This window comes from Astatotilapia calliptera, chromosome 18 (genome assembly GCF_900246225.1).
Source record: "Astatotilapia calliptera chromosome 18, fAstCal1.2, whole genome shotgun sequence".
Taxonomy (NCBI): Eukaryota; Metazoa; Chordata; class Actinopteri; order Cichliformes; family Cichlidae; genus Astatotilapia; species Astatotilapia calliptera.
The window spans coordinates 30,786,544-30,811,405 of record NC_039319.1 but is presented as its reverse complement, the minus strand read 5'-3'; the positions used below and the strand labels follow the sequence as shown (position 1 = coordinate 30,811,405).

Genomic DNA, 24,862 nt, shown 5'->3' with positions numbered 1-24,862 from the left:
GCAGAAGAAGAAAAGTTACCGTTAGTTACACTCTCCCCCCCTAATCTCATGGACGTCCTCGTACATGGACTAGGCTGGCAGCGAATGACTGGTTGGCTGAGGTGTGAAGGCATCGTCTCCTTTCTTCATCGTCTTGAAGAGCGAAGAGAGAAGACAGAACTTAACCCATGCAGGAAGGTCTGAACGCTCTTTAACAGAGGCTTACCAGGCTTGATGTATTGCAGCCGATCAGGAGGATTCCTGGTGCGGGTTGAATGCCTCAAAGGTGGTTCTGCCTCAGGACTGAGAGGCTCTGATTCAGTAGGTGAGTGTTGTGACAAGTTACTTCTGGATGCTTCCGAATCAGAAGACAGACTTTCTTCATCGTGAGAAGTTTCGACAAGATCAACTGGCTCAAAGCCAGCTTCCACGGTTCCGCTAGCAATAACTTGTTCCTCTTCAGCAGGTACAGGTTCCTCTGAGAGGATAGCATTCTCTTCCTCTGTAGCCAATACTACAGGGACATCGGGCTGGTTGATAAGTGGCACAGGTTGCGGAGTATTGGGTAAGTCGATGGTTTGTTGTGAAGGTGACAGGTTCAGCAGAGAAGGGAACAGGTAGGTATGAAATTAGTTCCTCTTCATCATTGTTATCAGCATCATCAGCACGTACAGGAGACACGGGTAAGACAGGCATTTTCCTCTTCTGCTTAGTAAGCATTTCCTTTTCAGGTGGTAAATACCCACAGGGCAGTAGGAGGTCTCGATGTAAAGTTCTCAGGGGCTTGTCTTGGCCTTCGGGTCGAACTGTATACACAGGAAGAGTGCCGGCTTTCTTCACTACAATGTACACAGATGACTCCCATTTATCTGCAAGCTTGTGTTTGCCTCTTAGCCGCACGTTCCTCACAAGAACTCTGTCTCCAACATTCAGCTGTGATGCAGTGACATTTTTATCAAATCTGTTTTTGTTACGTTTCATCACCTTTTCTGAGTTTTCGATGGCCAGCTTGTAACTTTCTTCTAGGTGGGACTTTAGTTTGTCCACATATTGTGTGTGGGATGTTGATCCTTCTTTGGCAAGGGGTAGTCCAAAGGCCAAGTCCACCGGTAAGCGAGGTTGGCGGCCAAACATAAGCTCATATGGTGAAAAACCTGTAACATCGTTCCTTGTGCAATTGTATGCATGCACCAGGGGTTTTACAAAATCTTTCCAATGGATTTTGTTGAGCTGTGAGTGTTCCTAGCATATCCAGTAATGTTCGGTTAAACCGTTCAACAGGATTGCCTCTTGGATGGTATGGAGTGGTTCTTATTTTGTGGATCCCAGCCATTTCACAAAGCTCTCGGATGATTCTGGATTCAAAGTCAGGGCCTTGGTCACTGTGCAAACGTTCTGGGATACCATAATGCACAAGAAAGTTGTCCATAAACATTTGGCAACAGTCCTGGCTTTCTGGTTTTTGTTGGCACAGCAATGGCATATTTTGTGAAATGGTCAGTTATGACAAGTATGTCTTTGACTCCACGATCTGGTTCCACAGAGAGAAAATCCATGCACACCAGTTCCATGGGATGAGAGGTTTTGATATTGACCAGAGGTGCGGCTCGTTCAGATGGGGATTTACGTCTCACGCATCTTTCGCACTGTCTTATTTTATTGACCACATCACTTGTCATCTTAGGCCAATAAAACCGGGAACGGACCAAGTCCAGCGTTTCTGTCAATTCCCATGTGACCCATTTGATCATGTAGGTGGTTGAGTACAACTGGTCGATATTCCTCAGGTAGCACTAGCTGGTATGCGAAGTCACTTCCCACTTGTCTCTTCCTGACGAGAGGGTGTTATGGAGCTCCAGTTTATTTACTTCTCGCAGTAATAGAGGTAGATCGGGAAGTTCTTCCCTCAGGAATGGCGGTGGTGACTCGCCTCGTTCAACCTGAGCTATGACATGCCGGATGACAGGGTCAAGGCGTTGTTTGGCTGCAAGGTCAGCTGTTGAGATTTGGGGGAGTACCATGGAGGTGAACTGGATGTCGTCCGTGAAACTGTCAGGCAGACTGTCGACATTGACAGACATGGATAACACCAGAGCAAGATCAGGATCCGTGCTTGAACTGTACATCAGATGACGGTCACAAACTGCTTTGATGGTATGCTGGTCAATAGAGACATAATCTGGTTCATTGAGATGTTGCCATGCAAATCTCCAGATTCGCTCACGTTCTTTCTGTGACAGAGGATCATCAGACAGTTCACCATGAGGTCGGCGAGACAAACCATCAGCATCCGAGTTATGCTTTCCTGCTCTGTAGATTAATTTGAAGGTGAAAGTGGACAAAGCTGAAAGCCATCTGTAACCGGTAGCGTCAAGTTTTGCTGATGATAAGAGGTATGTTAATGGGTTGCTGTCTGTCACAACTGTAAACTGAGCACCATAAAGGTAGTCGTGGAATTTTTCAGTCACCGCCCACTTCAAAGCAAGAAACTCCAATTTGTGGGCGGGATACTTTGACTCGCTCCGGGAAAGGCCTCTGCTGGCATATGCTACAGCTCTGTTTTTTCCATCCTGCTCTTGATACAGCACCGCACCAAGACCTGTGGCACTGGCATCAGTGTGGAGTGTGTATGGTTTTCTGGGGATCAGCAAATGCCAGAACTGGGGCAGAAGTGAGCTTGTCAATAATGGACTCAAAAGCTTGTTGACACATTTGCGTCCATCGTCCTCCAAATGGCTCTTTGGGGTTGAGGTAATTCTCTGGCTTTACAGTTCGTCTCAGTTTCCTCTGAGAAGGTGGATAACCAGCAGTGAGTTCATGTAACGGCTTGACAATGGCCGAATATCCCTGGACAAAACGTCTGTAGTACCCAGCAAAACCAAGGAAAGATCTTAATTCCTTCAAGTTTTTTGGCACTGGCCAAGAAGTGAGTGTGGAAATCTTGTCCAGATCAGTTTCAACACCAGCCTGGGACACTACATGGCCCAGATACTTCACCGATGTCTGGAAGAACATGCATTTCTCAAGTGAGAGCTTCAAGCCAAAATCTTTGAGTCTGGTGAGAACTTTCATCAGGCGAGCTTCATGTTCCTCAAGAGTTGTGCAAAGACAATGAGATCGTCAATGAAAACCAAGACTTCTTTTAGATTTAATTCTCCCATGCATTTTTCCATCAGCCGTTGGAAAGTGCTTGGTGCGTTGGTTAATCCCTTGTGGCATCCGATTAAATTCCCAAAATCCTACTGGGCAGACAAAGGCAGTCTTTGCCTTATCCTTCTCCTCCATTTCGATTTGGTAGTAACCCGACTTGAGGTCTAGCACCGTGAACCACTTTGATCCTGCAAGTGCGGAGAAGGTGTCTTCCAGTTTAGGCAGAGCATAAGCATTTGATTGTTTGCAAATTGAGTTTGCGGTAGTCAATACAAAGACGTTAATTGCCGTTCTTTTTGCGTGCAACCACAATTGGAGAGGCAAATGGTGAGTCAGATTCTCTGATGACGCCAGAGTCAAGAAGTTCTTGCAGGTGCTTCCTGACAGCATCAAGATCTTGAGGGTGAATTGGTCGTGGTCTTTGCTTGAAAGGAGTTGGATCGGACAATTTGATTTGGTGTTTAACTTTGTTGGTCCTGCCGAAATCCAGATCGTGTTTGGCAAATACTTCAGGAATAGTGTTGAGTTTTTGAACAATGCGTTCTTTCCAGTCTGGAGTTAAGGGGGAATCTCCAAAGTTGTATGGGTTGAGATGGAGGTAACGACTCTATAGGTCGGTCTGAATACTGGGTGGGTTGCTCTTTGGAAATGACCTCTTGGAAGGCGCTGATTTCTGCAATAATAGCTCGAGCTGGAATGTGGATTTCATGGTCGGACTCATTACTCACTACAACAGGCAGAGAATATGGCCGACGTTTAGGTAAGTCCACAAGGCAGGTTTTTACTAGGAGTCCACCAGGCAGAGAACTGGAGGTGGGGTGTTCCAGAATAACTGCTTTCTCACCTTGGAATAGCCTTGTGACCAGGCATCCCTCAAGGACAGTGGTTTGGCCGGCAGTAATCGTATGCGGTTGGTCTGACTTTAAGATTACAGGAGCATACTGGTCATTTGAATTCTGGATGTGGCGACACTGGAGGATTTTATAAACTGCAATGTAACCAGAACCAGATGGCAGGAATGACTGCTCAGAGAGGGTATCACAGTGTTTGCTGTACGCAACGTCAAGAGTGTTGGTACCAACAAGTATCATTGGGGGTGATTGCTGGACGTCAGGCACGACAAGCGCAAGTGTATCAACATTAATGGATGAACCAAGAAAATTAGCTGGGAACGTCATGTTAATCTCAATGTATCCCAGGTAAGGTACGGCTTGTCCATTTGCTCCTTCTACTTCCAACAGATCATCCAGTGGTTTGATTGGATGGTCTGAAAGGTAAGTATTATAGAAGGAAAAAGGAATCGTAGTAACCTGAGAGCCAGAATCAAGAAGACAGTTGAAATGGTTGCCTTTGATTTGAATTTGGCCTGTGCTTTTGTCCCCACAAGCCCTTTTGGCAACAATGGAAATTTGTTGTGGTTTCTGGGACTGTTCGTGCACGCAGCTCCTGTGTGTCCCACCACAGAAACTCCTTCTAGTTTAAAGATGAAGTATTTCTAGCGTCCCACTCTTGCTGTTTTTTTCTTAATTGGCTCTTTTTCTGTTCAACAAGACTGGAGTTTGCTCTGTTGTTGCAGATGGAAGAAACATGGGCATCTTCTCCACAGTTAAAACAGTACCATGGCTTGGGTCTGGTATTTGACTGAGGTGAAGAATGACTGGATTTGGTTTGTCGTGGCTTAAACTTTGACTCGGTTGGACGTTTTTGGGACAAAAGTTGGGACATTTGCTGTTGGAGGGTTTGGAGTTGTTTTTTCATTTCTTTTAGCTCTTCATTGGCTGTAGAGTGCCCACAAGAACAAGTACTTTGGGATTGGATGTTAGCTTTTGTTTTTGATGAACCGATGTATTTCTTCATAAGTGACTCCTTAGCAATTTGTCTGTCTTCTTCTGTCCGTAACGACAACAACAAGTCAGAGAAAGGTGGTGGGTTGTCCTTTTGCTGTTCTAATTGTAGTTTGGTTAGTATGGTGTTATCCCAACACCCACGACAAAACTGCTTCAGCAGATGCTTATTCATGTCAGCAGCTGCAAGTCCTCCTTGCTTTACAACAGTGGAGGGTTAGCTGCAATCTTTGGAGGTAAGCGGATGGTCGTTCACCTGGATTTTGAAGAATGTTTAAGTATGAGCATACAATTCTTCACCATCTTGAACTGTTCCAAAAGCGGAGTCAAGTACACTTAGTATGACTGAAGGCAATGTGTTGGGACTTAGACCTTTAACTAAATCAGCAGCAGGTGACAACAGGCTCTCTATAATACGCCTGGCGACGTATAGAGCTGACAAACTGGGGTCGGCAAGCAGTAGATCAATTTGGGAGCGCCATGATTCAAAATCTGCTTCACTACTTGGCTTAGGAATCCTTCCTGAAAAAGCACGGAGACGTAGTGAAGTTGTGGTGCTTATGTCTGGGGTCTCTACGATTATTATATCCAACCTGTTAACATTTAATACTGTATTGATAGAACCAACTGATTCTGCAGCAGAGCATCCCCAGTCCCTGAGCTCCTGCTGCTGCACCCACAGATATGTACAGCAAGCACTGATACCTTTTTAGTCGGTGGGATTCCCTTGTGATCACCTTTACTAAATATCTACAACCAATCTGATTATATCCTGTTATTGTTTTTGTTCTTTTTTCAATGTTGAAATTAAAATCTAGTAGCAGCCTTCTCATTTCTTTGTGTTTTGTGCTGTTTTACAGGCCCACAGAGGAGGACGGCTCCGAGGCAGATGAGGGACGGGTCCCAGGACGGTCCATCGGCGGTGGAGCTGGCCATCCTGGAGTCCCTGAAGAGGCCACACCAGTCTCCAATGGAGCATTTCCTCCTCAGCCTTGTTCCTGCTCTGGAGAGCAGCTGGTCCTTTTTATTCCTGTCTCTCTGTAAATTCTTATATTTTATATATTTATGTTTAATGTTTTTCTGTTTGAGACTTTTAATATTATTTCAAATAAATGTTTATAATGACTAATGTCTCAGTTCTACTACACAGCAAATGTTGGCACACAACTTGACACATGTAGAATTTATTTCATATTATACTAATGACAAAATATACTGATACAGTGGGATGCAGAAGTTTGGGCAACCTTGTTAATAGCCATCATTGTCCTGTATAAATCGTTGGTTGTTACAATAAAAAATGTCAGTTAAATATCATACAGGAGACACACACAGTGATATTTGAGAAGTGAAAAGAAGTTTACTGGATTTACAGAAAGTGTGCAATAATTGTTTAAACAAAATCAAGCAGGTGCATCAATTTGGGCACCACAAAAAAGAAATGAAATGAATATTTAGTGTATATCAATGTGTGTGTCTCCTATATGATATATGGGGTGCCTTTGTCTGGATGTGCTTCCCATCCAGAGCTGCACAGCACAGAGGAAAGTTCCAGCGCTCCTGGAATCCCTCTGTGATGGAGCGCCAGTCTCCAGGTGAAGGCACAGCCATGAAGTCGTCCACTAGACAGTCCCAGATGGACGTCGCTGCCTGGGGGGTGATCTGGCTCACCGTGGACACACCGACTCTGAAACTGAACGCGATGGTCCTGAAGGAGTCCCCGGTGACAAGGAACCTGGACAAAATTGTTCAAAATCAGTATTATGTGTACTGCAGTTACAAAATACATTATTCAAATTCCAAAATACTTTTGTGATGTCAGATATAAATCACAAAACTTAAATCTTACATAAAACATTTTGTAATTATAAGGATAATTACAAAATGTATATTAGATAATATCTAAAACAGTTGTGTTTTGTTTTAACTTTAACATATCATAATTTGATTGGTAGCAACTTTCACTACAGTGAGCCAATCACTCATAATTCCTAAACATGTCAATCAGGTAGGAATGAAGTAAGACATTAATAGAAATAAAGAGTTGTATGTTGACATGTAGCCCTTTCCTTGCTTAAATCATTAATATTTTTGAGAAATTAATCTGTGATAAGACAGCTTATCAAGATAGAACCATGTAACTAGAGATGAACCAAACTGTTCAGTTTTATCTAACTCTGTTTTAATAAAGGCTGTGACCCCTGCTATAGAGTCTGACAGCTGCAGGGATTATATACAAATATTCAACTATCCCAGAATTAAACCAGGTCTAAATAAAAAGGAGTGAGTATCACTACAAGGTTAACTCAGTGGTGCTAATGTTACAGTTTGATATCAGCAAACACCGAGCGCATACATTGATGTGACACCACAGCCATGCTATCATGCAAACACTGATAACAGCATAAATCGAATTAAATCGGGACTTGATGAGAGCTTCTGAGTATCACTAGAAATATTATAAACAGTCGTCTTTGTACCACAGTTTGCTTTCAGTAAACACCGAGAGCATTCACTGTTAGCATAGCACATCCATGTTAGCAGTGTATAACAGGATGGATTAGCATATTAGCACAGATATCAATAAAGGACTACCGTATTAAATAGTTTTACTAACCTCAGGCAGACGGACAGGCGCTCTGCAGGTGGGATTGAGCGCCTGTAGTTGGTGTTTAAGCGGGCGATGCTGGGACCGACGAGGGAAAGCAGGTCCTCAAACTGGCCGACGGTGATAGCGCTGGAATCGGCCGTCATCCAGGCGCAGCTCCTGGAGCAAGTGGTGAAACTCACCAAACTGCTCATGCCTCTGGAGGACCTGATGGACCCAGGTACGGCGAGGACGTCTTTTACGCCGCTGCTCTGCTCTCCACAGTACATAGAGAAGGGAGACTCTCTCTTCAAGCGCTAGCTCGATAGCTGCCATCTTGCAAAGATACCAGTCTGGCACAACTCCCTCCCACATTCCTCCCACATTTCCGGTTCACGCGCGTCAAAATATGATATTTTGACGCGCGATGGATTTTTCTTGGACACGCGTTGAGACGCGAATGTACACGCGTCAAATTAGGGGCGTTTGGGGCGTTTTATTCGCGTCCATCGCGTTCGGTGTGAACACAGCGTTAGTCCAAAGCAAAACTTGTGTGGAGCTGTACAGACGTTATCTGCGGTGGAGCCTGACGCAGTGCGCTGATTGGCCCGTTTGAAATCAGGCGCCTTGATGTGAAACGGTGCTCTAAACGTCAGGGGAAAACGCCTAGTTTTGGGAGGAGGTGCTTTTAAAATCTTTTTTCTTCATATGATAATTAACTATGAATAAATAGAACAGACAACAGATTATTGTTTTAACACTTTTGGGATTATATGAATTCACTCAATAATATAGTATGTCTATCATTAGCTGTAGGTCTCTCAAGTAGTTGTTAGCTTTTACATTTTAAACTCATGGTTTATTGAGTTCAACAGAATGTAGATTTAACAGCTACATCCCATATTCTTTACAAAAACTACATCCAAAAATTGCCCTAATACATTTCTAGTATAAAGATCTTGGGACATATGTACCTGTTATATGAATATGCTGTATTAAATGTGCTATGAATCAAGAATGGATTTAATGTAAAGTGCTTTGGGCTTCTTGAAAACCGCTATCTAATCCATTATTATTATTATGTGAAATTAATGCAAAAATCACAAAGTCATATTACAGCATGTATCCATTACCAGCACAACCATGCTTACATTCAGTAATTAAAACCTGTATTTTTTTCAATAAATAAATGTAAAAAAAATTGTGTTTGCCTGTTCTAAACTTTATTGGAATCTTCCGTTAAAAAAACTATGCAAGAGTGATTTACAGTAGGTTTATGTATTTTTTTCAGAGAAATAATGTACATATTACGGTTTTTTTACATTTCTTTATTTACGGCAATTTCACATCAAATCAACAGTTTTAAACTGTTTTATAGTTAACAGGTTTTTCCTGTTGTGTTTTTACTGTCTTTCACTGTTAAATATACGGATCTTTTTTACAGTGTAGCTTGGCTTAACTTGACTCAGCTCGATCTTTAGAGTTTCCATGGTGATAGCACAATGCCCCAGAAGCAATGTAACTTGCCAAAGGATTCCATGAAGCTGAAAGCTCGTCATGTTTAGGGGGCTCGTCGGGGATTTGAAGCAAGGACCTCTTGCACCATAAGCGAGAATTATACGCCTAGACCAACGAGCCACAGAATGCCTATACTTAATAAAGTTTGACTTTATCTTTTTTTTTTTTTTTTTTTTTTAAATGACATCAGAAACAGCAGTATGCGACATTACGTGATGGCAGAGCTTCAGTTCATCCTTTGTCATTTTTTTTTTTTTTTTTTAATAAATAGGACAGGGGGAATGAATGAGAGAAAGAGGGGGAGAGAAAGAAAGAAAACCAAAGGGGAGAAGAGACGGTGAGAAGGGGGGGGAAGAGAGAGAAAAAAAAAAAGAACTCCTGGGTCACCTGTATGGAGAAAAAAAACAAAAAAAACAAAAAAAACAAACAGAGGAGACAGCAAACAACAAAGAGCAACATAATAATAGAGAAAACAAAGCACCATCACAATAAACTAGCAAGTCATAGATATCAATATTTACTAAATAATAAACGATATTGTGCAGCACGCAAGATAGACAGCACACAGTGTGCTTTGAGGCAGCAGCCAAGAAAGCTTTAGTCCGCGTCTGTGAATACCCATGTGTGCATACCTGTGTGGATCAGCATGCTTGCATTCCAAAGGCTTCTCCATGTAATGATCTGCTAGGGAGTGTGGGGGGGCCACAGCCCCGTCCTCCAGGGTGTGAAGCGGGTATGGAGGAGATCAAAACTCCAGACATCCAGAGGCCCCCAGAACACAAGAGACCATGGAAGACCAACAGAGGGGCAGCCGCGCCACTGTCCCAGTAAGAGCTGAGGAGAGTCCCAGATGAGGGCTCGCCCAGCAGCCGCGGAGCAGAAGTCAGGGGGAGTTGCAGTGACGCGCCCGTGAGCTCCGCCGGCCCCCAGCTGTGCCTGAGTGACCGAGCCCCAGGCCGAGAGGCCGGGGGCACCCCACCTCCAAAGGGGCCCGAGCGAGCCCCAGGCCCCAGGCCCCGACAAGCGGCCGCCAAGGAGTGAGCCGGTGTGTACCCGGACGCCCACCCCCAGACACAAAGAACCACCAACACACCGACACCTGAGGGAGTCCGCCACCGGCAGGGGAAGTGGTGGTGGGTGGAGATAGGCCTCCAAACCTTGGAGGGCCTGAGGTGTCCCCAGAGAGGTGGCGTCTGATACCCAACCTGACATATAGACACAGACATACAGGCACACACAGACACAAACATCCATTCCCACCCTCATGCTCTCATATGCACTCACTCCACACTCAACCAACGTGGAGACAGACATAAAGAGACGCTGTACACACGATCACACTCCCCAAGCGTACTCTACGAACCGGGTCTAGGTACCCTTGCCCCTGGAGGGGGGAATTGCACCCAGACCCAGGTGGTGTTACCCTTTTCCCTGCGGTGGGGAGAGGCAGACCACCCCGACTCCGCAGTAGCAGGGAGGCCCCACACCCCAGACCGCAGTCGGACGGCCAACTCCTCCTACTAGCCCTCCTGCTCCAGCAGGCCGCAGAGAATGGGGGTGGGAGAAGACTCCAAACCTCCCTCCACCCGCTCATTGTAGTGTTGATGCATATGTGTTCTAAGGTGCAATTAAAACCCAGGAGGGCATGGAGCTACCTGCCAAGGAGCAGCAGGTAAGCGCATAGTCCCTCCTGCTAGCCCTCAATGACTAAGTGTATTTAAAAGTTTGACTTTATCTAATCTAATCTAATCTCAGCCATACCAATTTACTCAGGGACAAATAAAACATAGAAACAGCCAATCAACAACATTTTTAGTTTATGTAAGTGACTTATATATTACCTGAGTATTTATATATTTAACCTGAGTAGCGAAAGACCGTGGTCATCTTAAAATGATGTACCAGGAGTTTGCTTTTCTTGGTGGCTCTAGTTACCCTCGAGCTCCAGAGTAGCTATCGAGCTGGCGAGTAACAGTCATCTCCGACAACATCGGAGCACTCTTACAAATATGTGATGTCTTGATAAACCGTGCAGATATTTGAAGTTTACACAGCTACATTCTCGCTCGAAAATATGTTAAAAGTTCATTTTGTGACCCAGAAAGAAAGAAAGAAAGAGCAATAAGAGTGTTATTAAAAACCAGCCACCATTGTTGGAAACTGGAATTGGCTGGGCCGTGCTAGGAATTCTGGGATATGGTGGGCCATGAAGGACGACTTTCCTAGCTTTCCTACTTTTGTTAATCCTGGATTGACAGCTTGTTGGCGTGGTGGTTAGTGCTCTTGTCTAACAGCAAGAAAGTTCTTGGTTCAATCCACAATCTGGTTAGTTTGCGGTGGCCACTGCAGATGTTGTTATATGTGATTTGTAATATAATGTTAATTGTTTAAGGCAGAGCTGCCCAATCCCAGTCCTCAAGAGCTACTATCCTGCAGCTTTTAGATGCATCCCTACTCCAACACAGCTGAATAAAATGGTTTGATTACCTCTTCAGCATGCCATCATGTTTGGCAAAGGCCTGATAACAAGCCATTCATTTGATTCGGGTGTGTGGGAACAAGGATGCATCTAAAAGCTGCAGGACGGTAGCTCTCGAGGACCGGGATTGGGCACCCCTGGTTTAAGGATTGCTATTTATGGTCTTTTCTTTCTGTAATGAATCCTACTCGTTTTCTTGCTGTATTGGTCTGTATCATTATTAGCCAGGAAGTCTACTGCCCTAACTGCCCTTTCTGGTCTTTATGTCTGACTCCATTAGCCATTTTTGGGGCAAAACTCTGCTTCAGGTCCCAAAGTTAAACAAAATCTGCGGCATCACTGAAAGTTAAAAACTGTGTAAATTCTTTCATCTTTAATAAAATGATCAGCGCTGCTGCTTTACCAGGTGTAACAATTAAGTTTAACATCCAGGCATCCATGTAAACAGAATGTATTACATTTAACGGAGTTAGAAGTTAGCAGGAAGTTAGCACGCTGGTTTCCACCTAAACATGATATAGCATGTTCTGACTGACAGATTTCTGAATAAATTAAAACACACAGCATTGGTATCACCTCTAACATAAATGAAGACAGAAAACTAAACAGCAGTGACGTTTGTAGGGTTACTGAAGTTGGGCTAGCTGGTATATAATGATGTGCTATGTGATCGCTAGCTACACAGCTATGTTAGCATAACAGAAATGTAACCAATATGTCCACTCACCAAAGAATGATCGAAACAATGTGGATAACAACAGAGGACAATTTATTTAATGCTTTAAAGAATTGGACTGCAGCGCATATGTCCCTACCACACCCTCTTAGACATCAGCTTGACACTGATACATCAAATAAAACTTAACAAACTCTAAGTGCAAATGTTTACAACTTGAACAACTTACAGTCCCTTGGAATGCAATGTAAACCAAGAGAAGAAGAAAAGAGGAAAAAAAGAAATATTTGCATCAATATATGTGAATATATTACTGAGAGAGTCTTTTCTCAGATGTAAATATTCCCGACTAGCTCACCCGAGATTGCTCTCCGGCACAGCTACTTCAACTTCCTCAGTCCGTGATCAGAGAGGGTCTATTTGGCAATAACTAAAATGTCTTTGTATTGTCTGTGAGAAAACAATCATGATAGCTGGCCAGCAAAATAAAGAAAGTCTATAGCACTGAATGCGGACGTGTGTCAGTTCTTCTACAACCGGAAGAAAAGTAGTCCACTGGCAAGAGAACAAACAATAGTCCTTTAAGGCTACTGCAGATATAAATAGCTCACCTGAGATTGCTCTCCGGCACAGCTACAAGCCATGTGAGCTCGTAGCCCCTCCCACTAGAGTGTACTACCACAGTCGACTGTTGTAAAGCAGCCGCAAATCAAGACGTGCAGCAAGGTCCGGGCATTCCTCGCACCACTGTACAGCATACACTACATTGTTAAGTTTGTGTTTTGGAGTTTTGTCTTTCGGGTGAACCAGTTTTTGTCTGAGTGTGTTGCTGGGTCTGAAGTACACTGGGATGTCGTGATTGGAGAAAACTCTCCTGAGTTTCTCTGATACACCGGCTACATAGGGGATGACAATGTTGTTGCGTTTGTCTTTCTTATTCTCCCTCGCTGGTGTCTGATCTTCTTTTCTGTGCATCTTTGCTGACTATATAAATGCCCAATTAGGATAACTGCATATTTTGAGTGCTTCCTTTACATGTGTGTGTTTCTTCTTTTTCCCTTCAGGCTTAGAGGGAACACGTTCTGTCCGGTGGTGTAGGGTCCTAATTACTCCAAGTTTGTGTTCCAGAGGGTGATGGGAGTCAAAGAGGAGGTACTGGTCCGTGTGTGGGCTTCCGGTAAACTTCGATGTTGAGGTTGCCATTCTCTTCAATGTGCACAGCGCAGTCCAGGAAAGGCAAACAGTCGTCCTTTGTGTCTTCCCTGGTGAACTTGACGTTTTTATCCACAGCGTTAATGTGCGCAGTGAAGGATTCCACTTGTGTTTTAATTTTGACCCAGGTGTCGTCCACCTATCTGTACCAGTGGCTGGGTACTCTCCCTTTAAAAGAGCCAAGAGCCTTTCTTTCCACTTCCTCCATGTAAAGGTTGGCTACAATTGGTGACACTGGGGAGCCCATACCACAGCCATGTTTTTGCCTGTAGAAACCCTCATTGTATTTTACCACTTACCACTACATATTTCAAATACAAGCTCCTTAGGTTAAGGATAAGGTCAAGGTAGAGGTTAGGGCATTGTTCAGGGTGCAAAATGCCATGCAAAAACTTTGTTCTTCTATGTTCAAACAAATAAACTGTCATGCCTTTAATGGAAAATTTCATGATACCAGGTGACTGGACAAACACCAGAAGTCTGGACTAACCTTAAAGTAGTAGGCAGTGAGACTCCAGCGAGGAGGGATTTGCAGTAGAGTAGCTGGCTGACACCCAAGAAGAATTGAGAAATCTTTCAATAGAAAACTACTAATAACATCAGCTGTAAAGGGTTGTCTCCAGGGTGTACAACAGCAGTGTCATCAGTGGTGATGGACAGTTTTTTGAACACCGTAACTCTGATCCTTTCTAGGATGATGTTGAGTGTATATTTTCTGCAATTCTCTGGCCCAAATATTGTCAAAATGAACATAAACTAATAACTTAAGTTAAACATTTGTCACATGTAACAGTGTTACAGCTCTAATTATGCTAATAAAAACAGTGTGTGTGTGTGTGTGTGTGTGTGTGTGTGTGTGTGTGTGTGTGTGTGTGTGTGTGTGTGTGTGTGTGTCATGAAGTGTACCGTCCTTGGCTTTTTTTGGCTGTTGTCTTTAGCTCATCAGGAACCATCTGTGGGGATAACAGATTTACTGTGGAACAGATTTTCTCATTCATGAACACACACACACACACACACACACACACACACACACACACACACACACACACACACACACACACACACCTTTGAATCTATTGTACACTCAGTGACAGTATTACAATGGCCTTAACCCTTTCAAGGTCTCTTGGTTTTTCTGTACCTCTGGTAGTCTTTGTGGGTTTTTTTCATTGGCTTTCCTTAGCTTAGGCTGAAAATCTATAACCTGTCAAGGTCTGTGAGATAAGCACATCAATTGTAATGTAGAGCAGTGGTCCCCAACCCCCGTGCCACGGGCTGGTACTGTAACCGTGGCGCAAAAAAGGTTGGGGACCGCTGATGTGGAGGACCCAAATGCACATATAATTAACACCAGAGGAACAACAGAGGACTGAGACAAGAGACTGAGACAAGAGGAAGCATGTCACAATGGCCTCGGAGAGATTCCTCGGGAACACATTATTTATCAAAGTAGAGAGTTTAAAACATGTATTGTAGTGATGGGTCAGTCGCGAATGAAATGGCTCTTACGGTGTGTTCACACCGAACGCGATGGACGCGAACAAAACGCCCCAAACGCCCCTAATTTGACGCGTGCACATTCGCGTCTCAACGCGTGTCCAAGAAAGATCCATCGTGCGTGTGAACCGGAAATGTGGGAGGGAGTTGTGCCAGACCGGTATCTTTGCAAGATGGCAGCTGTCGAGCTAGCACTTGAAGAGAGAGTCTCCCTTCTCTATGTACTGTGGAGAGCAGAGCAGCAGCGTAAAAGACGTCCTCGCCGTACCTGGGTCCATCAGGTCCTCCAGAGGCATGAGCAGTTTGGTGAGTTTCACCATTTGCTCCAGGAGCTGTGCCTGGATGACGGCCGATTCCAGCGCTATCACCGTCGGCCAGTTTGAGGACCTGCTTCCCCTCGTCGGTCCCAGCATCGCCCGCCTAGACACCAATTACAGGCGCTCAATCCCACCTGCAGAGCGCCTGTCCATCTGCCTGAGGTTAGTAAAAGTATTTAATACGGTAGTCCTTTATTGATACCTGTGCTAATATGCTAATCCATCCAGTTATACACTGCTAACATGGATGTGCAATGCTAACAGTGAATGCTGTCGGTGTTTACTGATAGCAAACTGTGGTACAGAGACGACTGTTTATAATATTTCTAGCGATACTCAGAAGGTCTCATCAAGTCCCGATTTAATTCGATTTATGCTGTTATCAGTGTTTGCGATGATAGCATGGCTGTGGTGTCACATCAATGTATGCGCTCGGTGTTTGCTGATATCAAACTGTAGCATTAGGACCACTGAGTTAACCTTTGTAGTGATACTCACTCCTTTTTATTTAGACCTGGTTTAATTCTGGGATAGTTGAATATTTGTATATAATCCCTGCAGCTGTCAGACTCTATAGCAGGGGTCACAGCCTTTATTAAAACACAGTTAGATAAAACTGAACAGTTTGGTTCATCTCTAGTTACATGGTTCTATCTTGATAAGCTGTTTTATCACAGATTAATTTTTCAAAAATATTAATGATTTAAGCAAGGAAAGGGCTACATGTCAACATACAACTCTTTATTTCTATTAATGTCTTACTTCATTCCTACCTGATTGACATGTTTAGGAATTATGAGTGATTGGCTCACTGTAGTTGTGAAAGTTGCTACCAATCAAATTATGATATGTTAAAGTTAAAACAAAACACAACTGTTTTAGATATTATCTAATATACATTTTGTAATTATCCTTATAATTACAAAATGTTTTATGTAAGATTCATGTTTTGTAATTTAAATCTGACATCACAAAAGTATTTTGGAATTTGAATAATGTATTTTGTAACTGCAGTACACATAATACTGATTTTGAACAATTTTGTCCAGGTTCCTTGTCACCGGGGACTCCTTCAGGACCATCGCGTTCAGTTTCAGAGTCGGTGTGTCCACGGTGAGCCAGATCACCCCCCAGGTAGCGACGGCCATCTGGGACTGTCTAGTGGACGACTTCATGGCTGTGCCTTCACCTGGAGACTGGCGGTCCATCACAGAGGGATTCCAGGAGCGCTGGAACTTCCCTCTGTGCTGTGCAGCTCTGGATGGGAAGCACGTCCAGACAAAGGCACCCCACATATCATATAGGAGACACACACATTGATATACACTAAATATTTATTTCATTTATTTTTTGTGGTGCCCAAATTTATGCACCTGCTTGATTTTGTTTAAACAATTATTGCACACTTTTTGTAAATCCAGTAAACTTCTTTTCACTTCTCAAATATCACTGTGTGTGTCTCCTGTATGATATTTAACTGACATTTTTTATTGTAACAACCAACGATTTATACAGGAAAATAATGTCTATTAACAAGGTTGCCCAAACTTTTGCATCCCACTGTATCAGTATATTTTGTCATTAGTATATAATATGAAATAAATTCTACATGTGTCAAGTCGTGTGCCAACATTTGCTGTGTAGTAGAACTGAGACATTAGTCATTATAAAAATATATTTGAAATAATATTAAAATTCTCAAACAGAAAAACATTAAACATAAATATATAAAATATAAGAATTTACAGAGAGACAGGAATAAAAAGGACCAGCTGCTCTCCAGAGCAGGAACAAGGCTGAGGAGGAAATGCTCCATTGGAGACTGGTGTGGCCTCTTCAGGGACTCCAGGATGGCCAGCTCCACCGCCGATGGACCGTCCTGGGACCCGTCCCTCAGCTGCCTTGGAGCCGTCCTCCCCTGTGGGCCTGTAAAACAGCACAAAACACAAAGAAATGAGAAGGCTGCTACTAGATTTTAATTTCAACATCGAAAAAAACAAAAACAGGATATAATCAGATTGGTTGTAGATATTTAGTAAAGGTGATCACAAGGCAATCCCACCGACTAAAAAGGTATCAGTGCTTGCTGTACATATCTGTGGGTGCAGCAGCAGGAGCTCAGGGACTGGGGATGCTCTGCTGCAGAATCAGTTGGCTCTATTAAACATCCGCTCTCTCACTGGTAAGGGACATCTCGTCCATGATCTCCTCTGTGATCGTAAGTTGGACTTTCTTTGTTTAACTGAAACATGGCAACTGCCTAATGACTTTGTTTCTCTCAACGACTCCACTCCATCTGAGTTTGTTTACACCTGTCAACCTCGCATCTCGGGGAGGGGCGGAGGTCTCGCGATAATTCACCGAAGGCACTGGAAAGTGCTCCCTGTCTCTGCCCCTCCCTCCCATTCATTTGAATACACTGCACTACAGCTCCCTGGATCTACCCCCACCATCATATGTACTGTTTATCGGCCACCTAAGCCAAACAAGGAGTTTTTAAATGAATTTTCTGCTCTTCTCACTCATTTCTCTGTACTTTCTCCAAATCTGATCATTGCTGGTGACTTCAATATTCATATGGACAATAATAAAATCCCTCTTTCCAGAGATTTTACCTCCTGCCTGGAAAGTTTTGGGCTTCTACAGTACATAAAATTTCCTACCCATTCTAATGGTCATATCCTGGATTTGGTCTGTTGTTCTGGCATTACCCCCACCCATTGTAAAGCCACATTGTTTCCCCAGTCTGATCATATGTTTATTTCTTTTGATGCAAACATAACTGCTTCCAAAACCTGTATCTCTCGTAATATCACTTTTAGGAAAATTAGTAATATCAACCCAGCTGTTTTTTCATCTGCCGTCCACGACCTTCCATCTATCCACTGCTCCTCAACCCCTCATGAACTCGTTTGTCATTATAATGTCAACCTTCATAACCTTCTTAACATATTTGCTCCCCTTAAACATCGAACTGTCTCATTTTCCCGTTCAGCTCCATGGTTTACCTCCGACCTGCGTCACCTTAAAGCTAAAGGACGCCAACTCGAACGTCTATTCAAGAAAACCGGACTTACTGTACATAAAGAAATGCACAATGATCATGTTTTGTTCTATAAGGACTGCATTGCCTCAGCCAAATCTGCTTACTACTCTGGTTTAATTAGTTCTAATGAAGGTAACTCCAGGTCCCTCTATTCATTGTTCAGTAAAATTACAAAACCTCCAGACACATTGCCCCCCCACATGTATTCTGTTGATTTTTGCAATTCTCTTATCTCTTTTTTCACTTGTAAAATCTCAGACATTCACCGTCAACTTAACTCCTTAGGAGCTCCTGACTCTGAAGTAGACTTCCTGGTTCCCCCACTGTCTTCCTGTCAGCTATTTTCAAGCTTTACTCTTCCCTCCATAACTGATGTATCTAATCTCATTAAAAAATCTAAGCCATCCACCTGTCAACTTGACCCTCTCCCTACTGTGTTAGTTAAAGCCTGTCTTCCCTCTTTAGCTCCTCTCATAACCAATATTATTCATTCCTCCCTGAACACTGGGATTGTTCCTGAAGCACTGAAAAAGGCTTCTGTTATTCCAACTCTCAAAAAGCCTGGTGCAGACCCCAATAACTTTGATAATCTTCGCCCTATATCAAATCTCCCCTTTATTTCAAAAATTCTTGAAAAAGTTGTCGCCGCCCAGCTTCATTCACATCTCAATGACCATAATGTCTGCGCTAACGGCTGCAGACAGGAAGATACTGCCAGCACTGGAAACGTGCTCGTCATCTCCGAGCATGAAGTAAGGAGAGCCTTCAAGAGAGTGAACACCAGGAAAGCAGCAGGACCAGACGGCATCCCAGGTCGTATCCTAAGAGACTGCGCATACCAGCTAGCTCCTGTGTTCACTGAGATATTCAACATCTCTTTATCTCAGTCGGTGATCCCCACATGCTTCAAAGAGTCCATCATTGTTCCTGTCCCGAAGAAACCCCACCCTGCTTCTCTCAATGACTATCGCCCTGTAGCCCTCACCTCAGTAGTGATGAAGTGCTTTGAACGCCTGGTCAGAGACTTCATCATTTCTTCACTACCAGACACACTGGACCCACTACAGTTCGCTTACCGTCCAAATCGTTCCACAGACGATGCCATCTCTCATCTCCTCCACACATCACTCACTCACTTGGACACTAGAAGGGGGAATTATGTTAAAATGCTCTTCATAGACTACAGCTCTGCATTTAACACCATAATTCCCTCCACACTCACCACCAAGCTGGAGCATCTGGGACTCAGCTCATCTATGTGTCAGTGGATCTCCAACTTCCTAACTGGCAGACCACAGGCAGTAAGGATGGGCGGACATGTCTCAGCCTCCACCACTCTCAGCACTGGAGCCCCCCAGGGGTGTGTTCTGAGCCCCCTGCTGTACTCTTTGTACACATATGACTGTGTGGCCACTACCAGCTCCACCACCATCATCAAGTTTGCTGACGACACCGTCGTGGTGGGCCTGATCTCGGATAACAACGAGACGGCCTACCTGAAGGAGATTAGGAATCTGGAGAACTGGTGCCAGAGGAACAACCTCCTTCTAAACGTCAGTAAGACAAAGGAGCTGATAGTGGACTTCAGCACTAAGCAGGAGAGGAACTACCAGACCCCCGTCATCAACGAGTGCCCAGTGGAGAGAGTGGACAGCTTCAAATACCTCGGAGTTCACATCACGCAGGACCTGTCATGGTCCTGTCACATCAACACCGTGGTGAAAAAGGCCCGACAGCGTCTCTACCACCTCAGACGCTTGAGAGACTTCCAACTGCCCTCCAAGGTGCTCAGGAACTTTTACTCGTGCACCATAGAGAGCATCCTGACGGGAAACATCTTAACCTGGTTCGGGAACAGCACCATGCAGGACAGACGAGCTCTACAGAGGGTTGTGCGATCAGCTGAGCGCACCATCCGCTCCGAGCTCCCTGACCTGCACTCAATCTACAGCAGGCGGTGCTGGACCAAGGCCAGGAAGATCGTGAAGGACCTCAGCCATCCCAACAACAGACTGTTCTCTCTGTTGAGGTCAGGAAAGCGATTCTGCTCCCTGAAGACCAACACAGAGAGACTGAGGAGGAGCTTCTTCCCGCAGGCGATACGGTCTCTCAATCACACCACCACACAGTACTGACCCACACATATGGTTCTTACACACACACACTGGACTTTCTGGACTTTGGTTTTGCACAACACTGGTCACTATATTCTTCATTTCCGGTTAATACTTGTACAGCTGCTGTTATTGTGTATATATTTATTTATATTTCTTCATACATTCTTATATAGTTCTATATTGTGTATTTTGTTGTACAGTTATTTTATTTTCAACTTTAATTTATATATTTTATCTTTATCTTATTCTTCCCAGTTAAATTTACCCTTCATTCTAATTTGTGTTGTACAGTTATTTCATTTTTAACCTTAATTTATATTTTATTCCTTCCTAGTTAAATTTACCCTTTTTAATTTTTCATATTTATTTCCTATCTTATTCATAGCCTTTTCCTTTTTTGTTTTCTTTAGGTCACGAGCAGTTGTCCAAGCATTTCACTACATATCGTACTGTGTATGACTGTGTACGTGACAAATAAAAATTTGAATTTGAATTTTGAATTTTGAACAATTTCAATCTGGTTTCCGCCCCAATCATAGCACAGAAACTGCCCTGTTAAGGATTACCAATGACCTTCTGATGGCAGCTGACTCTGGTCTCCTATCCATTCTCATCCTTCTTGATCTTAGTGCGGCGTTTGATACCATTTCTCACAATATTCTCCTGAACCGGTGAGCTTCCATTGGTATTAGTCATACCCCACTTACCTGGTTCACCTCCTATCTCTCAGACCGCACTCAGTTTATCCAACTTAAATCCCATTCTTCAGCTCTCTATCCTGTTTCTGCTGGTGTGCCCCAGGGTTCAGTATTGGGGCCTCTTTCATTCATTATTTATATGCTTCCTCTTGGTTATATATTCCGAAAATATAATATAAATTTTCACTGTTATGCCGATGACACCCAGCTCTACCTTTCTTCTAAACCCAATTCATCCCTCCCACCTACCTCCCTCTCAGACTGTCTTATTGAGATTAGATCCTGGTTCTCCTCCAATTTCCTCAAACTTAACAGTAATAAAACTGAAGTTTTACTTGTTGGTTCACCATCTATCTTAACCAAATCCCACAGCTTTTCCATTAACGTTGAAAATTCTCCCACCCTTCCCTCCCCTCAGGTTAAGAGTTTGGGTGTCATACTTGATAATACTCTTTCATTCCAGTCTCACATTAATTACATAACACGGTCTGCTTACTTCCATTTACGTAATATTCACCGACTCCGTCCCTTCCTTACTCCCCATGCTGCTGCCATCCTTGTCCATAGTCTTATTACATCCCGTATTGATTACTGTAATTCCCTCCTATTTGGTCTCCCTAAAAAGTCCCTTCATAAACTTCAACATCTTCAAAATTCTGCAGCTCGGGTCATAACTTGCACTCCGTTAAGTGCTCATATTACCCCAGTTCTTCAGCAGCTTCACTGGTTGCCCGTAGAAGCCAGGATAAATTTTAAAATCTTACTTCTTGCATACAAGTGTATCCATAAATCTGCTCCTTCATATTTGTGTGAGCTGCTCCATATCACCACTGTCTCCCGCACTCTCAGATCATCATCTGCTATTCATCTTACTGTTCCGTCCTCACACCTTATTACTATGGGGAGCAGAGCTTTCAGTCGCTCTGCTCCTCGGCTCTGGAACTCTCTTCCTCCTGCACTAAGAAATATTGACTCCCTCTCCGTATTTAAGACACAGCTCAAAACACATCTGTTTAAACTGGCTTATTCGCTTTAATGCTGATTTTATCTGTTGTCACGCTCTGTTTTGTAATTTTAACTTATTTTATGTATTTTATGACTATTGTTCCTTTTATTAATTGTGTTTTTTGTAAGGTGACCTTGGGTTTCTGAAAGGCGCCCTCAAATAAAATGTATTATTATTATTATTATTATTATTATTATTATTATTATTATTATTATCAATACAGTATTAAATGTTAACAGGTTGAATATAATAATCGTAGAGTAGACAGTGGTCCCTCATTTATTGCAGCAGGGGTTCTCAGAATAACTAGCCCCTGGTCACGCATTTTATACACTGTTTTTCCCACACACATGAACATTGGTCACAGTTCTCACAATTGATTCTCAAAGTGCAAACCTTTGTAGATTGCAAAACATAAAAGTATTATTATGCCGCGTTTTGTCTTCATCTGCCCGCCACTTTCGTGCGCCTTTTCCCCTCGCGGTGCAGGTGTCTATTTCCGAATGAGGGTCATAGTTATGGGTGTTTTTGTGCTGTTTTTTCTATTGGACGTGATGGTTATCAAAACCAAACGTGATAAATTAGGCAAGCGCAGGAGACACAGCACGGAGGAGATTTGGCAATCACAGGCTGCAGAATGCAATGCTGTACTGTGCAATAAAAAAATCAGCAAAAAAGCGAAGCAGTGACGGATGAACAGCGGGACCACTGTGTGCTGTTTATTAATAAACAATAAAATATATTCCTAAATGACAACATGCATAGAAGCAGAACGGTATTTGTACGTCAGTGGGAAAATAGCGGTGGCTTGCTAGCTTTTGTGCGGCTTCCCCGGGTCAGTAAAAACTTTCAAAAGAGAAATGAATGAACTTACCAGGTTGCCCGATCTCTTCACATATCTTCCTCCAAGCTCGGTCCTTTTTATTCCTGTCTCGGTACTGAAAGCAGCTGGTGTCGTACAGCTCCAAGTTGTTTGCTACCGCATTGATTAGCCTTCCCCTCCATCGAAGTATCCGGTTGTTCAGTCTGACGTCACTAGCCGTGTCTGGGTCTAAACTCCGCTGCAGGTCCATATATCAAACGATCACTGTGGCATTACTGAGAGTTGAAAAACTGTCTAAAGTCTTTCATCTTTAATAAAATGATCAGCGTTCTGCTCTACCAGGTGTAACAATTGAGTTTAACATCCAGGCATCCATGAAAACGGAATTTATGACATTTAACGCAGTTAGAAGTTAGCAGGGAGTTAGCTCGCTAGCTTCTATCTAAATACAATATAGCATGTCCTGACTGCGGGGTTTTGGAAACAAATTCAAACGTACAGCTCTGTTATCACTTCCAACATAAATGAAGACAGAAAACTAAACAGCAGTGACGTTTGTAGGGTTACTGAAGTTGGGCTAGCTGGTATATAATGATGTGCTACGTGACCGCTAGCGACACAGCTATGTTAGCATAATATAAACAAGCTAACTTTTTTTCCACTCGATAAAAGTTAACGTGAGTGTTCTCTAGGGATGGGTATCGTTTAGGTTTTATCCGATACCGGTGCCAAATCGGTACTTTTGAAACGGTGCCGGTGCTTAAACGGTGCTCGAACCGGTGCTTAAAGAATGGAGAACACAAAATTGGTCCAAAAACCTCTCATGTTCAGCTGGTTTTTTTTGTAAAAAGATAACAATGTGTGCCTTTTCTGCAGCTATGTGGCATATATGGCATCACTCTTGGCTGGAAGCAGTGCTTAAACAATGGAAAAAACACAAACTTTGTCCAAAACCTCTCATGTTTAGCTGTTTCCCACTTTTTCTTTGGTCATTTTAGCCTTTTTGGCCAGGGTGAAGGGAGTATCTGCCATCAAACAAGAAGACAGCCGCATGTAGCTATGATGATGTTTGCTAGTTCACCTTACATGCATTAATATAATAACATGGTTAGCCTACTCAACGTAAATTACACACGAACAACATGAAGCTACTCATGCAGAGAAGAATGGCTGCTGCTGCCATCATCATCCATCATCATTTCTGCTACACTGGCAGGGCTAGGGGTCAGGACTCTATTCTTCGGGTTTTTGGGGGATGTTGCTCCGGGTCCGATAACTGGCAACCCACCCGACGTGCACGGTGTGAGGTCTCGCAGCAAGCTATCAAATACGGCGCATTTCTCGGCTTTTAAAAAAAACGCTATGCGTCGCCAGCTGTTTAATCGGATTCTTGGTGTTACCTCCTTTGACAGTATCACAGTATCAGCTTAAAGCACTTGTTGCTGCTGAGTTTGCATATTTTGCTGTGAAGTACAGCCAGACTTTTGACCGCTTCGCCTTGGACATTTTTAATCTGTAGCTCTGCTCTAACAGAACGTACGTACCTGGCCCCGCCTACTATCCTCGGAAACATAAAATGATTGGCTAGAAGTGTATCACAGCTCAGGAAAAAAAAGCACCGAAATAAAGCACCGAAATGTGCGCTGCTTTTCGGTCTGGTTACTACCGTTTATGTCAGAACCGGTGCCATGACACCGGTACCCATCCCTAGTGTTCTGGTGGTCAGAAACAAATGTAATCGCATGGCAGGATGCTGTAAAAGGACCAAACTTCAGCCAGGAGAACAACTGAGATAATCCATCCACAATACGAGGTTAGTCATTAATATACTGCTGCATGGGCTGGGCTGTAGTTACATCCTAAGGTTTTAAAAACTGAGCTTAAATAAATGATTAGTGGTAATAAAAGCC

The 24,862-nt window shown here is 43.4% G+C and overlaps 1 protein-coding gene across 1 annotated transcript in view; it reads right to left on the bottom strand.

Annotated features, from left to right (window-relative positions):
* Positions 1-24,862, bottom strand: part of LOC113010984 (protein FAM151A) — a 509,869-nt gene that overhangs the window by 322,503 nt on the left and 162,504 nt on the right. The window lies entirely within an intron of this gene.